The sequence below is a fragment of the Dermacentor silvarum genome, chromosome 10 (assembly GCF_013339745.2).
Source record: "Dermacentor silvarum isolate Dsil-2018 chromosome 10, BIME_Dsil_1.4, whole genome shotgun sequence".
Lineage (NCBI taxonomy): Eukaryota > Metazoa > Arthropoda > Arachnida > Ixodida > Ixodidae > Dermacentor > Dermacentor silvarum.
Window position 1 is genome coordinate 113,200,818 of NC_051163.1, and position 18,495 is coordinate 113,219,312.

At 45.8% G+C, this 18,495-nt stretch overlaps 1 protein-coding gene across 1 annotated transcript in view; it reads left to right on the forward strand.

The window, feature by feature from the left end:
* LOC119466489 (protein kinase C delta type) overlaps nt 1-18,495 on the forward strand; it is a 711,485-nt gene that overhangs the window by 164,714 nt on the left and 528,276 nt on the right. The window contains exon 2 of the mRNA XM_049657504.1: nt 11,470-11,542. The gene's annotated coding sequence lies outside the window, so the exon portion shown is untranslated. The remainder of the gene's footprint in view (nt 1-11,469; nt 11,543-18,495) is intronic.

The following is an 18,495-nucleotide window of genomic DNA, read 5'->3' on the forward strand; positions in this document are numbered from 1 at the left end:
TTATCCTCTAGAAAGTAGTGCTCGAAGTATTGGTTGGCTCCTGCGCACTGGTGACATGGTGGCAAGATGGTGGGAGGCAGAGGGCCATCCATAACACATTGTGCGACATATAGTGCCAGAAATAACGTACCACCGCCCAAAGCATGCTGTTGCATATCAACCACGGTCTATTCTTCATAATCCTTTATCCTAAGGTTCACCACAAGGCATCGCATGGAGAGTTTTAGCCGAGCGGAACGGTACGACCTGGAGCTCTGTGGGGAGGGCCAAGGAAAGTGAGGTGCCGCTTTAGAGGCCACAGACCAATGAATAATGACACGTTTTTAGTGTCAATTCATTTCATTGTAATTGATCCATTTGTAACTTATGCTGATGTTTATGTTGATGGCTGGGCGGAAAAAATGTCACAGTTTCGCCCTAAGGGCGAAGCAATGAATGCGATAGCAACACAGCAATGTCATACGAAGTAAGGTGAGCGGCTTTGGTAGCAATATGAATTGTCGTAAACATGAGCTGAATAAGTAAGCAGGTGTGCTGCGGCGTAAGTAGACCGACATGAAGAGAGACTCGATGACCACGAGAAGGCGCGTGTGAAACGGTGGTGTTGATGAGAAGCGCTTCCCGTGGGCAGCGCGTGCGAAGGGACACACCTGTAGCGCTGCACTGCCGATCCGGGCAGCATTGCATGTGTAGCGTGCGTTGGAAAACGTGGCCCGACTATTACTAACTGAATGAACAAGCGTGGTGTGAGCGCGCACAAACAAACATGAATAGATCACACTGAATGACTGCAGACAACGACCGTCAAAACTCTGGCAGCAAGCGGATACGCCGCAGCGGCGAAGGTACGTGCGGTCTATCGCTTCAACGGAAACTGAGCGGCGAATGCACGCGGCGCATAAAGGTCAGAGCCGTGTGGAGATAAGAGACGGTGCGAGCGAGCGACGAGCGCGGTTGTTGGCAGAGCGGAAGTGCGCCCCCCCCCCCCCCTCCCACTCCCTCCGGCGCTGGCTTCCCGCTTCCTTGCTTGCGCGTGGGAGATTGAGTGCGTTCGCTCTCCGTGATAGCGCGCGTCCCCGCACGCTTCCGCTCGGGCATACGGCACGCGGCGAAGATTTTATCTATAGGGAACCTCACGGCGACGGCGACAGCGACGACGACGGCAGAAATCCGGTTGAAGTGTCCATATAATTGCTATCGCAATAAAAAACTGAAAACGGGCTGCTCTTAAACGTACACTAAAACCTCTTGCTTTAGATATGTCAAGATGAACTCTCACGCAAAAAGAGTGTTGACCCTTTGACTGCCACTGCCGAGTTAACTCGGTCACCCACCCTCGTACAAACCCGGCCAGTCCCCAGTACAGCAGAACACCGTTATAAAGAAGTGCTGGGGAGTGTGCAATAATTCGTTGTACAAGTAACTTCATTGTAAAGGATGTGCAACGCGCAATTCACATTAGAACCGGGACAGAATTGTTACTTGGTTATACAGGTCATTTTGCTGTAGAGGCGCTCGACTGTACAATCGTTTTGTGTTTTCAACGCACTCCCGGCCTGTCCAGTAGCAACTCTAGCAAGAAATGGCATTGCGTGTCTTTTCTTTCGTCTCTGGAAAGCTAATCTGCACACCCAAGAACCATGTAAGCTAAATTTAATATTACAGGTGGAGTAACTGTAACGGTGCTCTGTCACTGTGTCACGGCAGGGCAGCCATGGTGGACCAATGTGGCAAGGTCCCTGCGCACTTTGACAGGCGAATAGATTTATGAATACTTGATGAATTACGAATCGAAGGGAACCTACGACGGAGAACCAGATTCTATGCAGCATGAAATGGTCGCTGTGCACCACAAAAGAAAGAACATGGCCGGCACTGAATATCGGAAGGACAATCGTAGCCTTGCATGGTCAGCGTGGCATGTCCGTCGGTCCGGACTTTAGAACAACAAACGTTCATTAGACCAACACGCGAACAAAAAAAAAATCTGCATGTGCTGACAATGAAATTTATTCACCCGTAGGGCACATTTGCTACCATGATATGTATCAGTACAAGTGTAGACATGGAGTGCAATATAACGTAACGCACAGGCAGTAACATCGTACACGATATACGCAAACTAAAGGAGCAAACAAAACAAAAAATGATGTTCTCGACACTGGATTTGCTACTTCGACTTCAAGAACACTCTTACAGTGTATAGTGAGAGCGAAGATGGTAGAAAGAGTTTCTGAAAACGGCGCTGCAGTTCGGCTAAATGTTGCATTTTTGTTCCATAAAACCTGCCGTGCATCCCTGCATTCTATATGTGCTTCTTTTGAAATGATTCTTTCAAGTTAAATTGTGCCATAATTTGCTAACATATAGTAGAAAATTCCTTTAACAGCACATCTCTTTTAATTTAATAACATAATTTCACATAAATAAAGGGCTTGCGATGTGAATCTGCTCGAAATAAACAGGAGCTGAGCCTGTGGGACACATAACACTGCTCCTATAACATAGGACCTCTAATAGCTTGCTGCACAGAGACATCCAAGCACACACAGAAAGCATTTTAGACAGTCTTGGCGAATTACCTCCCTTCTCCGAACCTGGTATTTATGTGTGTAGAATTTTTCCTGGTGTCTAAATATAGCGCAGTCATAATATATGCGCCGATTTCGGATACCTATATTTTACCTGAGCTACCCGTGCTCTCAGCTGTAGTGGTACCGGTGGTGCCACCGTACGATACCGTTGTGCCTGTGGCACCACTATGTTACCGGTGCTTCCACTGGTACCAGTGATACCGGTAGTAGTTGTGGTATCAGTTACGGTACCGGTGTTACCGGTGGTGCCACCGTGCGATACCGTTCTAGCAGTGGTACCAGTGTGTGGTACCGGTCCTACCGGCGGTACCCGTGCTACCCGTAGTACTTGTGGCATCAGTTGTGGTACCGGTGTTACCGGTGATGCCACTGTGCCGTACCACCGCACAATGATGGTACCGTTGTGCTGTGTTATTGATAATAACGGTTAGCGTTGTCGCATTCGTTCCTCGTGACAGCAATCGTTTTCAGACGCTGTCTTTGGGACGCTGAGTCGCTATTCTAAGACGCTGGCGCTTTCGTTTGAGACGCGGTGGGAATCGAATTATATGGTTCATGCACCTCATTGTCATACCCAACTCGCTCGCGAAGGCTTCATCTTTTCTCGACGTCATCTATAGGTTGAATCGCCTTCCAACTCTTTTGAAACGTCTGAGCAGTGTTGCACAGGTTCCTCAAAAACAGGAATGAAAGCTCGTTCCTCGTTCCTTCCTAATATTGAAACAAGTTCCCGTTACATGTTTCTTTAATGCGAAAGGAATCCTTTCCAGTTACACTTAGAACATTGGAACGTGTCGTTACATTAACGTTACATTTTAGGATTCATTAATTACAATATAGTGTCGGATAATCCTGAGGCGAAATAAAATGAGCAATTTAAAACTCACATCGAACTACGTATATTATACGAATTCGAACATCGCCGGCAGCAGATTATCTGGAAATAAAAAGACTCCAAAGAAACGCTCCTATAAAACAGCTTTGATGGAGCAACGGACATACTCCAGACATGTCTAACTGCAACATTGGTGCTCGTCTCTTACAAGTGCAACACATATGGCACTTTCCACTTTGGTCTTCAAATGCGCAGTCAGGATACTGCGCTTCAGATGTGCAAATAGAATTTACTCACATGCTCCAATACAATTAAATTTCTTCTACAAGAAACCGCATCGAAAGAAACAATACATAGGCGTTTAATGAATGCTGATTCAATATTGCAGTATGAGTGGGAAAAAGAATTGTCCAGAATGCATATTCGCCACTTAGTTAAGTACCTTGTTTGAACTCAGCAAAAGTTGCATCTCGATGTTGGTGCCTGACAGACGAACCCGTTTTTCAAGTGAAGCTTGTATTGCCTCGCAAGTGTTGGCGGAGGTGGTGGTTGTGGTGGCGGCACGCTAAAATCCTGCCAAGAACATATCGAAAACTCGCGTCTCGTTCCCTTGGTATGTACCAAAATTGGCATGGAAGAGTACCAATGTATGACTAACATGACTGATAGGTCCTGACATAAATAACATCACATGCTCGTCAGTTACGTCGCGATTAACGATAATAAAATCACGTGTGGCGCATACCCGCATTGAATATGCGCGTATGGGCCAGGGACAACAAACAAAGGAACGAACGAAGCAATGAATGAAAGAAAGAAAGGAAGGAAGGAAGCGAGAAAGAAAGACAAAGAAAGAACGAAAAAAGAAATCCTGTGTGGCTCATACCGGCGCCGCACATTTCAGCTCCGCTCCCAGAGTAGAGCAGGTGCGGGGAAAGCTGCACCGGCGCCGGATCACGTGACGTGCTCGACCAATCAGGGTCGTTTGCTGTGTCACGGGGAGGGAAAGAAAAGGGGCTTGGCACGCTTCGCCGGGATCCCTCGGGTCAGATCAGTTTCGACGTCCGGATGTGAAGGCCGGCGTGGTGCGTTCAGCCGAGGAACAGGCTGCATTTGAGCGACAGTGGCGAGAAGTCGCTCGGGAAAGGGATCGTCGTCGACGTGATTGAGCGTGAGGGCTTCCGAAGCCCAGGCGAAACGTCAGCGAAGAGCCGTGCACTTCAAGTTGCGGCAGCGCGATGTTGAGGCCAAACGTCAGCGCACAGCCACCGACCCTGAGTTTAGGGCAAACGAAGGGGAACGTCTGCGACAGCGTCGCTTGCCCTCATTTTCTCGACAGGGGAAGGGCTGGTGACGTTTTCGTCAGCACTTCGTTTGCAGTGTTGAAGATTCCCCAGAGTTACGTGACAGGCAAGCGGTAGTTCTTTCCGCCTCACTTGGTCGCCCATCTGCCCTGCGTGATGTGCTGCGTACGTCTGTGTGCGCGTCTGTTCAATGCCGTGGAACGTTTACAGAAGGAACGCCGTTCCCTCTGCCGCTCCTTCATGAACCTAACCAGTTGCCGTTACAGTTCCACCGACCCTTAATAGAACGGTGGCATTCCTGTGTTCCTTCCAAAAGGAACTAGTTCCAGGAACGCCGTTCCTTAGAAAGCCGTTCCGTATAACACTGCGTCTGAGTTTGTTTGCACCGTCCTTGCCCACACATGCCCAAACCGTCAGCACAAACGCTTCAGGAAAACTTTTATAGTCCATGCATGCTAGTATCATTAGCAACACCACCCTGATTAAAGTCGTCGTGTGTCAGACCACCTGGACCCACTGAGTGTTGGTGGACCCTTTAAAGCAGAGTTGCTTAGCTCACTGTCTCAAGCTGTATGTACCTCGAGCGCGACAGCGCCCACCTTAGCATGCTGTCTCGCATCCCTGGCTGCATTTAGCTTCTTTATTTTGCGTCGATGCAGAAAGCTGTATAAAAAATTGCGTGTACAAAGAAATTGAGCAGATATTATCAACGCTGATTGTTAATGTACGTGGATAGCCTAAAAGCTAGTCGCTTTTTAAAGGAAGAGTGCACTTGAAGACTTCTGTTTGTTGCAGAGAGGCTATTTAGGTAGAATTTGTTGTTTCTTTGAGTAATTCCGCAGAGAAAAAAAAGAGCATTTAACCAGCACAGCTGTAGCGGGGGTGTAGCTGGCTTCACGTTCGGTTCGTCATATATGTTTGGCGCCAACGGGGGAATGTGACTGCCAGCCTCCTCTCGTGCAGAGCCGCCGGGGTAGGCGACAGCGAGAGAAGAGGAGAGCTGTCCCTCCCGAGCGCACCTTTAGGTGCTCCAAACCTTGAGTCGCCCCGAAGATCTTGCATGACAGCACATAAGTCTCAAAGCTGAATTTTTTGGTGTTCAGCGATAAATGCCTTCCCTAACAGGGTTGGGCAGGAGCACGCGCCTTTTGCATCGAGGTCTTTCTATTGGCGGTCAGATCCAGACCCCCGCCGACCAAGAAAGTAGGCGAAAGAGCCAACTGGAGCTATTCGCTTTACCAGTATCAAGTGAGACGAATAATTCTCGAACACTGTTTTTTGTGTTTGTTCTCCATGGATTGAATCATTGGTAGAAATTTGACTGTAACAAAACATATATGTAATTCAAAAGGAAGCGTCCGTGCCAAAAATCTTGGTCGCTATGAAGAAAACTATGATTGCTGATTTGTTTAAAAAAATATAAGGTGTAGCAACACGGGAACTTCCGACGTTACAAACACGAAGATGCTTCTAGCCCATATTATTACGCATCTCTCATTCATGATTCTCATGGTTCCTGCGCACTGTCTACACGAGAGTTCACTCTACTATTTTTGTAAGGAACTTGTACCCGTACGCAGAGATGCAGCCTGCGCCTATTAAATGCGCGTCGTAGCGCCCGCAAGGTTAATGCAGAAATGAGGTAGAGTTTGCTGTTATATTGTTGCGTAACACGCTATAACTCTCCTGTGCCCACATCAGAATGTCACGTTAACGGTTCATTCAAATTCACCTCGCAAACGGAAGACACGAAAATTTCTCTTGAAATAAAACTTATTTTTGGGGTTTGCTTTGTCCTCCTGTCTATGAAATCAGCCGCAAGGGTCGCACTGCCCAGCTTCGTGCTTATCCCCGTATTGCACTGTTGTCTTCAGCCAATGAATTACATTACTTAATGAGCGGCATATTAAATTAAATATTATTGCAATAGCAATTATATGGACAATCCAGGTGCATTTCTGCCGTCGCCGTGAGGTTCCGTATAAAGTCTAAGGGCGATAAAATTGTCGCCGCGCGCCGTTCGATGTGCGGGCGAGTGAAAGCGTGCGAAGGTGAGCCGGCGATCGCGGCTCAATCTCGCGCACGCAAGGAACGAAAGCGGGGAGGAAGAGCGCCGTATTCTGCGAAGCGCACAGTCTGCGACTTTCTTTTGAAGAGAAGCTTTCTTTGCGAACTTTACGCTGCTTTGGTCACCACGGCTGCTTGTGAAATAAATTCACATACCTAAAATAAAAGCATGACTTCTGCGATGCTGGGCTAGAACCTCGGTCTTCCAGTCCATCAGCCCGATGCTCTTGCCATAAGGCCACAATTGCACGGGTACGTATTTCTCTCGTGACCAATTAGCCAATTAAGTTTTCTGATTCGATTGGCGCCCGCGTCACGTAGCGTAGCACGTCCCAGAGCATGTGTGCGCGACTTCGCGTTCTTCCCTTAATGCTTCTTTCTTCTTTGCAATTAGCATCGTTTTGTAACTTCATCATCATCAGCCTACATCTATGCCCACTGCAGGACGAAGGCCTCTCCCTGTGATTTCCAATTACCCTGTCTTGCGCTAGCTGATTCCAGCTTGTACCTCCAAATTTCCTAACTTCATCGCCCCACCTAGTTTTCTGCCATCTTAGACTGCACTTCCCTTCTCTTGGTTCTTCTTCTTCTTCTTTCTGGGGTTTTACGTGCCAAAACCAGTTCTGATTATGAGGCACGCAGTAGTCTGGGGCTCCGGATTAATTTTGACCACTTGGGGGTCTTTAACGAGCACTACAACGCAAGTACACGGGCGCTTTTGCATTTCGCCTCCATCGAAATGCGGCCTGGCATACATTCTGTAACTATAATGGTCCACCAGTTATCCATCCTGCGCATTATATGGCCTGCCCAACTCCATTTCTTCCACTTAGTGTCAACTTCATGTCAAGCGAGCAAACGGGGGTTATCCCCGTTGGCTCTCTGATCCACACCGCTCTCTTCCTGGCTCTTTACGTTAGGCCTAAACTTTTTCGTTCCATCCCTCTTTGTGCGGTCCTTAACTTGCTCTCGAGCTTCTTTGTTAACCTCCAAGTTTCTGCCCCATATGTTAGCACCGTTAGAATGCAATGGTTGTACACTTTTTTTTTCAATGACACTGGTAAGCTCTCAGTCAGGATTTGACAATGCCTGCCGATTGCACTCCAACCCAATTTTATTCTTCTGTAAGTTTGTTTCTCATGATCAGGGTCCCCTGTGAGTAATTGACCTAGATAAAGCTACTGCTTTACAGACTGTAGAACTTTGTAACTTCACCTTGTTTGTAATATGTCCCTCTTTATATCTGTATGTCCGTGTCTGACTTCTTTAGCGCCAAATGGGGCCATAGAGTGCATTATTTAATGAAGAGGGTATCGGGCCACTCTGTTGAGGAAACCAAATTTGGAACCAACAGTCGGACCAACTTGGGTCATGGCGTACGTGACAGTGGGTATGTGACGCTCCTAATTCACAACAAAAAATCATGTAAAATGCTGAAAGTCCGAGATTTACAAAATTCCTTTTCCGGAGGTCCACAGCCCATGTAAGAGAGAATAAAACATTTATTAGTGAAAATAGCCGTTTTGTGGTCGGACCACCTAGTCCAGAAGACCATTGTCTTTTGCCGCCGTCCGGGCTTGGTTGACCAGGGGTTGTTGCTGTTCTGGGACCGAGCTGGACAGGGTCGCCTCCCACTCGACTATCGTCGGGTTATTCTTGGCCGATATTTGCGGATTCTGTTGGCACGCCCAGACCATGTAGTATAACGGGGCCGTCTAGGGACAGAATTTACATGGTGGATTGTAAGTCGTAGGATCTATCTTTGATAACACATAAGGATTCAGAAAGGACAATGTTTGTAAGCGTCTCCATGCTACCTGCGTTGCTTTATCTAATTTGGGATCAGGCGGCGGTAAAGCGCGTCTACTCAGCCGGAGGTGTTGCAGGATCTCAGAATATGAAAGGAGGGGCTGAGGATCGTCCTGGTCAGCGAGAAGTTGTGCTGTGGAGGAATCGGCGGAGCCCCGGTGTAGAAGTTCTCGGGCGGAGGCATGAGCAATCTCATTGCCTAGAACTCCCGCGTGCCCTGGTACCCACAGCAGCTGTTTCCACTGACCCTCTTGACGACTGGCCGCAGCCTGTTGCAGTATTGAGTGTATGTAAGAAACGTCCATGCGGTTCAGGAGCACCTGCAATATCTGATGGAGATGCTGAACGCATGCCTATGCTTGCCTGATTTTTAAGTATTTTATATAGGATGTGCTGGTTTATGTTTGTGCTGTTTCCATGTGTGATTTCCCATGTATAAAAACAGAGAAAGAAAAGCGGTTGCGGCCTAATGTTCAGAACGTCGAGCTGCTTCGTGAGGGGGCTGGTGTTTGGAATCCGCTGTCGAATGCGTCACGTTTTTATTTTGTTATTTTATTTAAGTGAATGCGAATTTACTCACCGAGATCCCGACCGGCGAAAGACCGGCTGACCGATCTACAAAGGTGATACGATTGGATAGTAGGCGAAACAAGCTTCGTTTTATTAATACAGGCGGGAACAGCTGAACAGTTTTGATTGTAAGAGCACTGTATAACAGTTGTAAGTGTTACTACAACGTAGTTATGTTTTCTACCCACCCGCGTAGCATACAATAAAGAGCGTCATTGAATGACGCTGTTTCCGTGTATATTTATCGTGTGCCTTCTTGCAAAGTTGCACCAAGCCTGCCGGTTTTATCCTCTTGCATATAGCTGACTTTCTTTCAGACTTCTTTTTTTTCTTTTTCTATGTGGGCAGGGGGAGGGGGGAGAGGTAGTAAAAATTCATAGTAAAATGGATTATAAAAACGGACACTACAACGCATAACCTAGGGTCTCACCCCTACGAATTGTCACGCTCCCCATTTGAGAACGTTCCGCCCGTCTCCCTAGCGGTGCTCTGGCGACAATGTCCGCATCTTGAAGAATCGACCGCCCAGCTTCGTTTTCTCGCTTCCGCTTATCGTGTAAGCCAAAGTCTGCTAGCTCGCCATCCTTCTTTGCTCAGCGTTCGGCTCGCTGTTTTGTAAGCATCCTCAAATATTTCTGTTTGCTTTCTTTCTTTCGGTGTTGCCAAATGGGGCGCCAATAGCGAGTAATCGATCCATCTTCTCAGCTGCTGTAAGCAGCACTAGACGTCGCTTGCGCTCTTCCACAAGAAACACAGTGGAAAGCTTTATTGTACGTTATTTCTGTCATTGTTAGATGCTACAAACACCGCTCTAATTAATGTCTAGTCCCTCACTGCGTTGTCTTGATATTCGATGGTAGTCTTTGAAGAAATGTACAATGTCCTCTGCCAAGATTTCATTATTTATATGACTTTAAAGGAGATGTGGGCAAATTTAGTTGGCGCTGGCTACTCCCCTGTAAGCCACTTTAAGGTGAATTTGAAAAATTATTTCTTTGTGTGCGTGTTCTGGGCGTATGATGGCAGGAACCTTATTCATTTATATAACACACAAAAGAAAATCAATATTAGAATCCGAGAGGAGCAATTTTTCATTAATTAACACTATGCAAAGAAGCAGACAAGGGAGGAGGTGGAGAGAAAGATAGAAGGCCGGGATCTTAACCAGAAATGAATGTGGTTGGCTACCCTACTGTGGGGGACGGGAAAGAGGGAATTGAAAGATGAGAACTGACAAAGAAGCCATAAAAAGCGCAATGTAAATTAATTGTTATGTTTAATGAAAATGTAGAAATATTAAGGTAAATGTACTGTAACAGCATTACTTGTCTAGAGTTGCTTCAAACAGCAATTTATCACTTCTGCGTGCGTGGCTAACGATAATGAGACGACGCTATTCTTTTGTTGGTGCAATCGCTTAACATTTGCTACAGCCGTACTGCGAGCGCTCGTCAATTTTCAAAGTGAAATAAATTATGTTGCCTAATGACCAGACATTTTTTTAATATGGTAAATGGCGAAGTGGATAATTTTGTTCGCTGTCAATTTTTGAAGCATTCTTCTCGCTCTTGTTTCTGGTTTTATTCTTTCGACTTGCTATTTTAACATTATGTCAATTTTTGGAGTGACAGCTTCACTTTCTCCATTTTATTATATAATGTCTTTGTGAGATTATGTTAGGCTATTGGCAGTTGTTTGTTTAGTGTCTGTAGTACGTGTATACCGTATATTGGTGGTTCAATTTATTGGGCCCTTTGAACATATCCACCAACGTTTTCGTTTTCGGCTATATTGCTGAGACCTTTGTGGTATTAAGATTTGAGCGCTCGGCGACCTCATTTATTTCCAAGTTATCTGGGTCTCACACTTCGATTCCCCTGAACGTTGTTCGTTATCAAGGAATCGAGCACTCAAAAAGAAATGTTAGGCAAAGCTAAACTTTAAAGCAGTTATTTGTGAACAGCACTGTAAAGTTCAAGTTTATAGTCAAGCTATATTAGGAATTTCAGGGTAGACGGTTTAGTTTTCCCCAGCGGGTCCAAACAGATAGATATGTTAATATAACCGGTATATATGAACATGGGTTATTTAACTAGACAAGCTGATGGGCGTCAAGCACACCTTGGCGGACGAAAGAAACGTTCCTCTGGTTCCGGGCTCTAGAAGGTAGGTGAACTGGAACAGCCCAATCCAAACATGATTAGCGAACCAACCCTGGTTCAATTCAACTTTTAACTGTGCGCAGTAATCGAAGTTAGAAGAATTGATGAGTTTTTCGTCTGAATTGCAGGACTGACGTTTACAGAAGAAGGCACAAGACCAGGCCCGTGTGTTTTGGTGAGGAAATACGGCAAGAGCTGCGGGTAAGTCCAAGTCTGCCTGCCTTGCAAGCGCCACTGAAGCAAACATTCGATGCGTCCGTAGCCTTCCATCCATTTTCTTTGCTTGTGAAAGCTTATCGCTCATCTGAACGTCTACTAGCAGTCTCTAGCGCGTGCAACGCCAGTATTGGCTGGACATTGCTTGTTTCTATTAGCGTGTTTTTTTCCTCGAATAGACTGGCTAAATGACAGATCAATGCCACAAAGCGGTTTACTGTTTTTCGGTACTTGTTTATGTGTTAACTGTAGTTTCTTGAGGACCTGATAAACATGGTCACAATTCTTGTGTTGCAGAAGATTGTTATAAGTTTAACACGATCATGTTGTGGCAGATAAGACCATATGCATACACATATCGTTCTACATATGCGACAGGTTCTGCCTCCACTAACTCTATCCAGAGTTCTGTTTGCAAGAAAGGCTATCGAAATATTTTGGCCTTCCTTTACCTACCACGTTACGCCAGTATATTCACCGCTGACTTTGCTTTAACTTTTTATCAATCTTAAGCAAACAGAACCTTACAACCTGAAACCTTACAACCCCTGAAACAATTTTGAAGCTTTTAACAATCAAGGAGAGTGCCTTAATTTAAAAGGGTCAGAACTTGAGCTTGTTGGTGTGGCTTCATTTTGAGGCAACCACGTGAAAAAAAAAAACAAGGCAAGAAAGACAGGCAGGACAGGACAGGCACTGTCCTGTGTCAGCACCTGTTCTGTCCGTCTTTCTTGTCTGTTTTTTTTTCGCCCCGTTTCCCCGTGATGCAGCTTCTTATTGGTTTTAGGCGTGATCTCTCTCCCGCCACAGACGTGCCGCCCCTAGATATAAAGATTTATTTTGGTGAAAGTCATATCTGCTGGGCATATCAGCCACGTGCATTGAAGCAACCACTCTCCTCTGACTACGCGCATTCCAATGTAGTCAAATGTGTGCGTGTGCACCTTCGACGGGTTATTGCTGTGTTACAAACGCCACACAACGATCTGCCTAAGAAGCAAGACTTATGCGTCGAAATCACCATCTTCTCGTCACGTGTGCAAAGAGACGACGGATTAGGACTTATTTGGGGCGTAGCGAACTTCGGGCTTTTGTGCCGGGTGATACTGGTTAGGCACGACCATCTGGCCTGCGTTCTCTTTTTTTTTTTTTTTTCATTGAAAAGGCACGAAACGAGACGAGACAGGAACCTGGCTATCGCAACGTGCTTGGTGAGCGGCAAAGAATGTTTTGCGGTAAAAAAATGAAAAAAAAAGGACTCTTGGAAATAAAGTCATTTGAATGCAGGATGCAGGGAAAGTTTCGTCTTTCATGTAGATTTGATTTTTCCATGCTAGGTTTCTTCCTGAAATGTCACATACAATTCGGACCCCCTTCTAGACAGGAATCAGCGCACGTACTTGTCAGAGCGCCTGTGAACATTTTCCCTCAAGGCTATTCTCCCATGCACGCATTGCGGGCGTCTTTCTCCTTTGTAATTCTCGAGCAAAAGTTCCAAGACACCTACGACCGGTGCTTCCGACGTCAAACGTGAGAATTTCCTGTCTTGCGCTCCGGAACCTAGGCGTCGCTTCCGCTTCCTGCAGGCTTTCCTCCTTCGATTTGCATGCAAATCTTTCCAGGTCCAAGCCACCAGCGGTACGCACTCTGCTTCACTTTGGATTGGAAGACACTTTGGATTGGAAGAAAAAAAATCGACCTTTACTACTCTTCAAAGCAAGGTCAGGATATTGTCTTCTTCAACTTAGGCCCTGCGCTGCAAATGCCGAAAGAACTTGTTGAACATTCTTTTTTCTCATTTTTACGCTTGTAGAGGAGCTAAAATTGACCAGGAGCAATATTTGACGCTGTGCATCACGATCTCCTTCCATACCCGTATCGCCCTTCTGTCGAAACTATACTTGTTTAGTTCCGCTCATTCCTTCTATGTTCTGCCCTAACAACAGACAAAAAATAACCCTGTTATCGTCTCTAAATGCACCACACAATAGCCAACTGCTGATGTATGTCACTTAGGGCAAGTTACAAACTCTATACGAAAAGAGCTTACATATACAGGGATAAAGGGCCCCAGAAAGGCAGGCCGGCTTGAGTAGCACACTGTGGTTGAGAAGCTAGATAAACTGGGATAAAGCTCCTTAAAAAGGCTGGCCGACGCACGCTTTATGCGAAGGCTGTGGGTTCGGTTCCCACCGGCGAGAAGTTATCTTTTAGTCCACTTTCATTTCCCCATGCTTTACTATTACTACAGCTAATCTCCAATAGGATTTTGTTGGCTCTGTTGCCTGTTGGCTATATCTGGTCATGATCATATATATATAAATGTATATATATATATGGATGAAGGCCGGACCCGGCCGAAACGTCAGTAAAGTCCTGTTATGTTTTTCCTTTACGCTTTTATTTTTGAACTACTTCTGTGCCGGCTCTTGTGATTCCTTGCTTCACTGTATGTATGTCCCGCGTTCGTGCAATCTTTCTCTTGCTATATATATATATATATATATATATATATATACAGCAACAGCAAGAGAAAGATTGCACGAACGGAAATGATAAGAATATCCTACACTCAGACAGGCATATCGAAAAACCGTACACGTGTCCAGACAGTAATCAAAAGATGCAATGCAAGGGGCTATAGCGATAAATCTGGAAACCGCATTTCTGTTCCCTACAGCAACACTGAAACCATGCTCATGCACTCGTATTTCTTTTTTTGTGTGATTTCCAACTTCTGAGTAATTTCTCTCATCTTACTTTTAGGACCCGATTCAAAATTCAAAATTGTCTTTTTTTTTATGACCCGGACGCCGCCAGACTCTCGGCCATGTATGCCTAAATAAGCCGAAATAGCTTTTTGGGCAATATAATGATGCTCCGCTATCGTCTTAATACATTGGCCTGTCTGGAAAAATTTGTTCTACTTCTTTGGTTTTCTTTTGTTGCATGAGAAGGGTACTGAATAAACAACAAAACAACGTTTTGAATGCCATCCGAAAATTCTTTGCGGTGCTGTGTAAGACAGGCGGTCATCTCTTTCATGTCATAGTTGGCCTCGCAGAGTATCTCCAATCGTTGCGGAGCACGATAGACAATGTGGACAATGGTCTTTCTCGATGTCCTTCCGAGATTGTGAGACGTGCTATGTATGTAGGGCATTCTTCTTCGGTGTAGCTCGGTTACTGCGATTCTTGCTTTTCTTAGAAAAATCGCACTGAAAATTATTCGTCCCAGGACTCAATGCAATTCATTGTTAAACTGCCGTGCGCACTCAAGACGAAAGACGCAGGAAAAGTAACGTACAATCGCTCTTCCTGCTTATTTCTTCTCCGTGCGTGCTGCACTTTTACAATGAATAATTACCAACACACCACACTCTCAGTTCTACTAAGGATAAATGGAAATTCTTGTGGACATAGACACAACTGGGTTTTTTTCTTCTACTTTGCACTTTTATTGGTGATAACTGAATAATGGCGATAGATTCTCATTTCCAACAAGCCTTAGTAATGTGATAACTGAATAACGTCGATAGATTCTCATTTGCAACAAGCCTTAGTAATGATGAGCCACTTGAGGCGGTTACATTGTGCGTGTGCACAATAATATCGTCGTTGGTTCGGATTGGCGTGGTGACTAGCAGGAGGGAGCGAGATGTACTGTACGCCCTAGACAACGCATTATCACGCGGCCATAGATTGTCGCTTTTCGTTCAAAATTAGTTACAGGTACATATTCTGTCGTAGCAGTGCATGAACAATATGCGCCCCGCATGCGTAAGCAGTCAGGCGTTCCGTTAGCATGCGCAATACTATTGTACAAACCTTAAAATTCACAAATAAAAACTCATCTACGGCAAAACCAATCAACTCCATGGCAACTAGTGCGAGTGGCACTGCTGGCGGGCGCTCAGAACAATGCGTGCTGCAACAGACTCCTGGGCTAAACACAGTGCGTCATAAACCATCCTTCACCCGCCGTGGTGGCTTAGTGGCTCTGGTGTTGTGCTGCAAAGCACGAGGTCGCGTAATCAAATCCCGGCCATGGCGGCTGCATTTCGATGGGGGCGAAATGCGAAAACACCCGTTTACTTAGATTTAGGTGCACGTGAAAAAAACCCAAGGTGGTCTAAATTATTCCGTAGCACTCCAATATACGGGGTGCCTCATAATCGAATCGTGGTTTTGGCACATAAAGCCCCATTATTTAATTTCATTGTTAAACCATTCTAGATTCTCCACGACGATTACTACGCGCACAGCGCGGCCGACAGACAAACACGAAAAAGGAACGGTGAGGACAAGCGCTAACTTCCAGCTCAACTTTATTACAAAGAACACACATATATCCCCTCGTACACGTGATCAAAACGAAAACTACCGATACTACCGATGCATAATGTCTAAGCGAAACAACAGTCTTGGAAAAACCACAAGCCTAAGAAGACGGCACGCCGCGTACAACTCTGCACATCATAATGGAATACCCAACTAGCCCATTCAAAATCCACCAGCGGCAACCGTGCTATTCCTGGAGTTTACTGCAAGCTTCACCGCGTGCAATTTGCGAGACCCACCTGTCTTTCGCGAAGTGGCTTCAACATTCGTGCATCCTAAAGATGTTACCAAGCTGCAAACACGCCTCGCGAAGCAACGATAATTTGAGGACTCTAAAAAAGAAAACAAAAGTGCGAAGGCATACACTTCGCACGTAGAGAAACTCGAACATTCCAGGCGGTCTTCCGTGCATTTTAAAGTAGTATTTAGACCAACGCATTAGCAATGGTGGGGGAAAAGGGATGCGTTGGGGAGACCTCGTTATACACTTTTGTTTTTGGCATCTGCTTAGTTCTAAAACGGCTCTAGAACATATTTAAGTAGCGAGCACCTCACTGAGTCTTAACGAACTGCGACCTGACTGTCACGATGCCTCCTATTTAGTTCTCCGGTAATGCTTTTAGCAACTTGATATTATTGATAATAAATCATACAGCCTGCCTCGCATAATGTTACCATATTTTCGTAATTGCAATTGGCAAACCTTGTAGAGACCAATGGTCGCAGTAATTTAGGTAAAGGAGCGTAGACGCCACATTTGGAGGCTAAACTGGCTATAGTGTAAGCTTTGCAGGCTTACCAACAACGCTTTCACGAAGTATGACTGACAGCAGATGGCTAAAAGGTACTTTATTTGAACAATAACATCTAAATGTGGTTTCCCGAATGTGTGATTATTTCTGTGTTGAGTGCTTACTTGCCTATGTTATTCTTTTTGTATATAATTTTATCACTCTGTCTTACCGATGTTCTTTTTTGCACGTTTGTGTTGTAGCTGACTCCCCCTCCCTGTGTAATGCTGGTTCACGCGAACTCCGTAATGACGGGTATATAAATAAATAAAATAAGTAGAAATGAAACCTAGCACCCTTCTCCACATTCGTCACGACCACCATCGTGAAAACACCGTTCTTGAGACAAAATAGCTTGACTTTAGATACGCTGGGGGCGACGCATTTTCAATGTGGCCACACGTGTGTTTCCGGAAATATGGCCGGTGGACACAGGTGCTAATTTCCCACTTAGCTCCCGCGTCCACGAACTGGGCGCACGTGTGAAATTCTGCAGACGATGGATAAGTTCGTTGTCGACAGCGCTTAGCTGGTTCACGCGAACTCCATAACGGCGGGTACTCAAAATTTACGTCACTGAAAGGCTATCCTCCCGTGCTGGCGGATATGCTAAAATCTGGAATTGTGTGGTCTAACTCTTTGCTTTGTTTAGTAGTCTTGACGACTGCCTCCGTAATGCCTTTTCAACTTCATCGGTCGACTCCTTCTAAGGATTATTCCCTCAAGCGCACCAAGACCATATGTAGTTCGTGTACGGAAGACGTCATTAGGCACAAGTCATTGCCATGTTTTCGCACTCCTTGTATTACAGGAATGATAACAAGGGACGTATTCTGGGACGATCACTTTCTGCTATACCATCGCCTAGGCCATCAAGCGCGCGCTGATTGGCTGGTTGAGCCACATCGAATGAGCTGATGGGCCGGTTGAGCACTACGTCACGCGAAGGCGATAGTATCGCTGAAAGTGATCGTCCGAGATTACGTCCCCAAGCTGCGTTCTTGTCAGCGGCCATTCTTATTCAAGTGGCGAGTCACTGAAAGAATTTCAATGTGCAGGCTGCACAACACACGTGAGCGCAGGATTGAATTTAAAAGCTAGCTGCTCGACGCACCTGGTAAAAGAGCTGCGTTCAAATGTTCAACAAGAGTAGTAAAAAAATACAGCTGACAGAGGTGCACAGAAGCGAGAGAAGTGCAGAGATGGACCTAAGAGGCAGACAGCCTTTGTCTTCTTGTGTGTCAGGTGTTTCATCTCGCCCTGTCTATTGTCTTGTGTAGTGTAAAATTTCTGGCAAGCACTTACGTATACAAGAAAACTATCGGAGACAAATCACAAAGTCAAGCTTCTATGTTTGCTCGAGCGTAACACCTCGTCCATCCTTCGTTCTCAAAGTCATGAGAAATTAGATGGTGTGGACGACACCTTCTGCAAGGCCAGAACTGCGCGCTCTTGAGATTTCTTACAACGACACGGATATGAAAGGCACGTGATAGACAGCAGAAAGCGGCATTTCAGCGCACGGAATTTTAATGCATGAACGGGCCGCGCAAACACTTTTTTTTTATTCTACCACTACTCTTCCCTCCCCAACAAGAACTTCTGGCGGGTTTCATTGCCCCACATCGGAAGCGACGGGAAGCCGCGGCGGGCAGCTCTCGAGCAGCCATATCACGCCGAGGGCCTTCCTGCCTTTCCCATCTCTCCCTCCGTTCACTCCCGCAGTGATTTTTCCCTGTTTCCCCGCACTTTTCCTTTCTGCCCCTCATCTTCTCTCGCAGCTTGAGTTGCCTACTTTCCTAGTTCC